This window comes from Budorcas taxicolor, chromosome 14 (assembly GCF_023091745.1).
Source record: "Budorcas taxicolor isolate Tak-1 chromosome 14, Takin1.1, whole genome shotgun sequence".
Taxonomy (NCBI): Eukaryota; Metazoa; Chordata; class Mammalia; order Artiodactyla; family Bovidae; genus Budorcas; species Budorcas taxicolor.
In genome coordinates, this window is record NC_068923.1 from 75,011,270 (window position 1) to 75,017,608 (window position 6,339).

At 41.0% G+C, this 6,339-nt stretch overlaps 1 non-coding gene across 1 annotated transcript; it reads left to right on the forward strand.

Annotated features, from left to right (window-relative positions):
• The first annotated feature begins 2,423 nt into the window (after positions 1 to 2,423).
• On the forward strand, positions 2,424 to 2,495 carry TRNAG-GCC (transfer RNA glycine (anticodon GCC)). The gene has a single exon. It is a non-coding gene; the product is annotated as a tRNA-Gly (tRNA).
• The last annotated feature ends 3,844 nt before the right edge of the window (positions 2,496 to 6,339 follow it).

Consider the following 6,339-nt stretch of genomic DNA (forward strand, 5'->3'; position numbering starts at 1 on the left):
CTGGTTTTGGTACGTGATTTACTTTGTCACACCATGACAAAAGTAAGACATCAGAACCCCTGGTAGAAAACAGACAAATGCAGACTCTTCAGAGGGGGATAAAACATTATCTGTGTATGTATGTGTTAGTTCTTATAAAACAGACACTAAATAACACATATTTTGAAGTGATAACACATAGCTTAGTGACCTGCATGCTATATTATTTTGTTTATTTACATCATACTGAGGATAGAAGTGCTTACTAAGAAAATAATTTGGAACCTGGTCTAATATAGACCATGGGAAAAAGCCCCAGGCCTCTACTCCCTTAGCAGTACAGAAATTATTTTGACCTTGAAGGGTTTTAGAGCAGTTATACCAATGACCACCTGGGTCAATAAAAGAAAAATCTTTATTGATTTGAGGCATGTAGCTTCTTGGAGTAGGTTCCAAGACAAACAATTTGCAGATACTTGCTTGTCAGTGTTAGTAGGCTATTATTTAACTTATATGCAGAGTACATCATGAGAAATGCTGGGCTGGAAGAAGCACAAGCTGGAATCAAGACTGCCGGGAGAAATATCAATAGCTTCAGATATGCAGATGACACCACCCTTATGGCAGAAAGTGAAGAGGAACTAAAAAGCCTCCTGATGAAAGTGAAAGTGGAGAGTGAAAAAGTTGGCTTAAAGCTCAACATTCAGAAAACGAAGATCATGGCATCTGGTCCCATCACTTCATGGGAAATAGATGGGGAAACAGTGGAAACAGTGGCAGACTTTATTTTTGGGGGCTCCAAAATCACTGCAGATGGTGATTGCAGCCATGAAATTCAAAGACACTTACTCCTTGGAAGGAAAGTTATGACCAACCTAGATAGCATATTCAAAAGCAGAGACATTACTTTGCCAACAAAGGTCTGTCTAGTCAAGGCTATGGTTTTTCCAGTAGTCATGTATGGATGTGAGAGTTGGACTGTGAAGAAAGCTGAGCGCCAAAGGATTGATGCTCTTGAACTGTGGTGTTGGAGAAGACTCTTGAGAGTCCCTTGGACTGCAAGGAGATCCAACCAGTCCATTCTAAAGGAGATCAGCCCTGGGTGTTCTTTGGAAGGAATGATGCTAAAGCTGAAACTCTAGTACTTTGGCCACCTCATGCGAAGAGTTGACTCATTGGAAAAGACTCTGATGCTGGGAGGGATTGGGGGCAGGAGAAGAAGGGGAAGACAGAGGATGAGATGGCTGGATGGCATCACTGCCTTGATGGATGTGAGTTTGGGTGAACTCCAGGAGTTGGTGATGGACAGGGAGGCCTGGCGTGCTGCGATTCATGGGGTCACAAAGAGTCGGACATGACTGAGCGACTGAACTGAACTGAAGCTGAATCCCACAAGTCTGGAGTAAGATGGTCCTCTGAGAGCTAAACTATAATATCAACACATAATGAACTGAAGTACAAATACCCAAAATCACCTTAAAGAAAGAATGCTACCCAGACAGAGCTTTACTATCATAGAAAAAGCATGAAGGGAAGTGTGTATCCAGCTAAAGGGTGCTGCCTAGGGGATCAGAAACCTTCAGTTCAGTTCAGTTCAGTTGCTCAGTCGTGTCCGACTCTTCGCGACCCCATGAATTGCAACACGCCAGGCCTCCTTGTCCATCACCAACTCCCAGAGTTCACTCAGACTCACCTTAGACCACAGTTTTTGAATCATGCCTTTTTTTCTCCTTTGGTCTGTAAAGGACATTCCCCAGTAGGGGTAGAAGCAGAGGACTGTCACCAAGTGACTGTAAATGTTCAGATCCCTAGGTTAGAACCTCCCTAATGTGAGCAGGCTGTATTGTGCTGCTGCTGCTGCTGCTAAGTAGCTTCAGTCGTGTCTGACTCTGTGCGACCCCATAGACGGCAGCCCACCAGGCTCCCCCGTCCCTGGGAGTATTGTGCTAGGTGTGCCTAACACCTTGAAATACTCTAATGATCCCAGTCCTCTTGCTCTGATTCCATGTTTATAACCTCTTGCTTACTCTGGCTTCTCAGGTCAGTGTTCCTACAGAGAAATTTTGTATGAAGAATATGAATGTCATGTTTTCCCATCATAACTGCTATTTTTGATATTGCCAATGAATTTAATTTTTAGGAGGTGGCTTCCCACACAACTTGATTAGAGGGAGAAAATGCTGCCCAGGCCCACTTAGGGTTCCAGTCTACAGTCTTTATCATGTTTTGATTGTGTAGCTTGAGTCACAGTGGGCACCTTCATTTCCTGGTTCTCAGAGAATAACATCTTCATAGGCTCAAAACACTGATGAAAGCGTGTATGGAACAGGTCTCTCAGTCAGTCAATGCATTGTTGTTTAGATTTTACGTCTAATTGCAGGTACCTGATTAAGGTGAGTGTAACTGACAAAATTAGGTTTCTAAGCCTGTAAGACCAAGGGCCTTCCCTGGTAGCTCAGTTGGTAAAGAATCTGCCTGCCATGCAGGAGACCCTGGTTCGATTCCTGGGTTGGGAAGATCCCCTGGAGAAGGGAACGGCTACCCACTCCAGTATTGTGACCTAGAGAATTCCTTAGGGTCGCAAAGAATCAGACAGGACTGAGCGACTTTCACTTTCAAGACCAAGGCCCACCCAGCAGACCATGGGAAATTGCCAAAGGTGACAGGTGTGACAGCCTGGATAACAGCCTCCCAAACAATCTGACTGTCTTGCCTGGAAAGGCACACCTGCTTGTCTCTGGGCCCAGCAGATCATGCCCCCTGTCACTCTGCTGCATAAATCTTGGACCTTATATAAATGAGCTTACCAGTTTTATGGGATTACTTAGACAAGCTAGTAAAAAAGTTGAGGGATATCTACTCAAAACAGTGAATTTGGCTTTTGAATAATTGACCTGAAGCTATTCTTTTGGGGAATAATTAGCCATTAGGACCAAATGCCTGTTAAGACTACTCCTGGGTCATGGTTAACGCACGTGTGTAATCTGCCTGTAAGAGAAATGTGTCTTTCATTCTCTACAACCAGCAGTGATGCATCCAGCTGACTCAAAAGCAGTAAAATATGATTATGATCTGTGTCTAAAGGAGGAGCGGACAAACTTCAGTTTTATCCTATCAGAGATTATTAACTGATGTTTAAACTTAGACTGGACACAGTTGAAGTCCATAAAGTCACAACCCAAGGAAAAGCCTGTAAGAACCATCGTTTATATTGCTACGGGTAGATCTCTCCTTCAGGTAGCAAAGAATCTAATAGTGGCTTATAGTGGAATATTTAATAGTTAGTCCTGAACCCGTGGTTCCTCATGTTAAGTTCTGGCCTGGAAATCCCAGATTTAACATTCTTTTTAAACAATGATAATGAGATATTTGATTTCCTTCAGTCATTTGTATTATTACTGTGGTGGAGTAGATACATAAATACTGATTTGTTCTCTTTAAAAAAAAAACTTTAAATTTTGTGTTGGGGTACAGCTGTTTAACAGTGTTATGATTGTTTCAGATAAACAGAGAAGGGACTCAGCCTTATATATACACATGTATCCATTCTCCCCCAAATTCCTTCCCCATCCAGGCTGCCACATGACATTGAGCAGAGTTCCATGTGTTATAGAGTAAGTTCTTATTGGTCCTCCATTTTAAATATAGCAGCGTGTATATGTCAGTCCCAGACTCCTGAACAATATTCCTTCTCCTCAACCGTAAGTTCATTCTCTTGAGTCTCTTTCTGTTTTATAAAGTCAAAACTGGCCACCTTTTGCCTGCAACATGTAACAAATTAATAGATCTGTAATCAAGCAAAGAAAAGAGTTTTCCACTTTTTTAACTTAAGCTTTATGTTTTGAGACAGCTGTAGATTCATATGCAGTTTTAAGAAATAATATTGAGAGATCCTGTGTCCCTTTCCCCAGTTTTCCCCAGCGGTAACATGTTGCAAACTTATAGTGTGAGATTGCAACCTGGATATTGACATAAATAAGTCAGGAAACGTTTTCGTAGCCACACCCACATCCCCCCACTCCCGCCACTCCTTAATTCCTGGCAACCAGTAATCAATTCTTCATTTCTATAATTTTGTCCTTTCAAGAATCTTATGTAAATAGTCATACCGTACGTAACCTTTAGTTAGTGTTAGTCGCTCAGTCATGTCTGACTCTTTGTGACCCCGCGGACTGTAGCCCCCCCAGGATCCTCTGTCCATGTGATTCTCCAGGCAAGAATACTGGAGTGGGTTGCCATGCCCTCCTGCAGGGGATCTTCCCGACCCAGGGATCAAACTCATGTCTCCTGTGTCTCCTGCATTGCAGGCAGGTTCTTTACCTGCTGAGCCATCTGGAAAGCCCCATGTAACCTTTGGGGACTGACTTTTTTTCACTCAAACGTAATCCTGTGGAGATTCATCTAAGTTGTTACGTCTATCCGTTTTTTTTTGTTTTTTTTTTCAGTTGCTGAGTAGTATTCCATGTCATGGATGTATGTACCACGGTTTGCTGAACTGTTTACCCATTCAAGGACAAAGGAGTTATTTCCAATTTTGAGTGAGTGAGTGAAGTCGCTCAGTCGTGTCTGACTCTTTGCGACCCCATGGACTGTAGCCTATCAGGCTCCTCTGTCCATGGGATTTTCCAGGCAAGAGTGCTGGAGTGGATTGCCATTTCCTTCTCCAGGGGATCTTCCCAACCCAGGAAACGAACCCGGGTCTCCCGCATTGCAGGCAGATGCTTTACCGTCTGAGCCACCAGTTGGACAGCTATAAACAAAGCTGCTAAAAATATTTGTTTCTAAGTTTTTGTGTGAATATACATTTTCGTTTCTCTGGGGTAAGTGCCCAGGAATGCAGTAGCTGGGTCATATGGTGGTTGCATGTTTAGTCTTTTAATAAACTGCCAAATTGTTTTATAGAGTGGCTGTACCGCTTTGCATTCCCAGCAGTAGTGATTGAGTTTCTGCACATCTTTGCCAGCATTTGGTATCGTCACTATTTCTCATTAGACATTTTGATAGGTATTAGCAATATCTCATTGTAGTTATTTTTTTCATTGTGATTTTAGTTTGCATTTCTCTGATGAATAATGATGTTGAACATCTTTTCAGGTAGTTATTTACCATTTGTATATGCTCTTGAATGAAATGTCTCTTCATATCTTCAGCCCTTTTTTTTCTAGTTGAATTGCATGGTTTTCTTTATTGTTGTTGTTTTTAATTAATTAATTTATTTTAATTGGAGGCTAATTACTTTGCAATATTGTGGTGGCTTTTGCCATACATTGACATGAATCAGCTATGGTTTACTGTTGTGTTTTGAGAATTCTTAGTATGTTCTACATCCTAGTCCTTAGTCAGATATGTGGTTTGCAAATATTTTCTTCTTGTTTGTAGCTTCTCTTTCCATCCTCTTATTTCACAGAGCAAAATGTTGAATTTTGATAAGATTCAATTTTTAATTTTTCATTTTACAGATCTTGGTTTTGGTGTCAAGTCTGGATACTCTAGTTTTAGATTCTGAAAATTTTCTCATATTTTCATTCTGAAAGTTTTATAGCTTTACATTTTAAGTCTGTGATCTATTTTGAGTAATTTTTTCATATAAGGTGTGACATTTGAGTCCCATTTTTTTGGTCTATGACGTCCAATGCGCTCTAGAACCATTTGCTTAAAATCTTCCTCCCATTGAATTCTACCTTTGTCAAAATCAGTTGGGCATATTTGTGTGGTACTATTTGTTGCTTCTCTAGTCTGTTCCATTGATCTAAGTCCCTTCCTCTGCAATGCCACACAATTTTGAAGTTGGGTAGAATGATCTTCCCAGTTGATTCTTCTTTATCAAAATTGCTTTAGCTATTTTAGCGCCTCTGTCTTTCCACATAAATTTTATAATAACCTAGTAAAATCTGCAAATCTTTCTGGGATTTTGATGGGAATTGCATTAAACCTGTCTATCAATTTGCTGAGAATTGACCTCTTTAATAGGTCGAATCTTGCAATCCATGAACACAGTATGTCTCCATTTATTAGATCTTTGATTTCTTTCATTATCATTTTTTCATTTTCAGCACTCAAGTCCTGTACATGTTTTATCAGATTTATAGCCAAGAATTTCATTTTTTAAAAATACTCATTTATTTATTTAATGGCTCTGTAGCTCTTCGTTGCAGCATGTGGACTCTCTAGTTGCGGCACACAAGCTCAATAGTTGTGGTCCACGGGCTCAGCAGGTGGGCATGCGGGATCTTAGCTCCCTGACCAGGGATCTAACCCTCATCCCCTGAGTTGCAGGGTGGATTCCTAACCACTGGACCACCAGGGACATCCGAAGAATTTCATTTTTTGAGTGATCTTAAATGGTATTACATTTTTAAA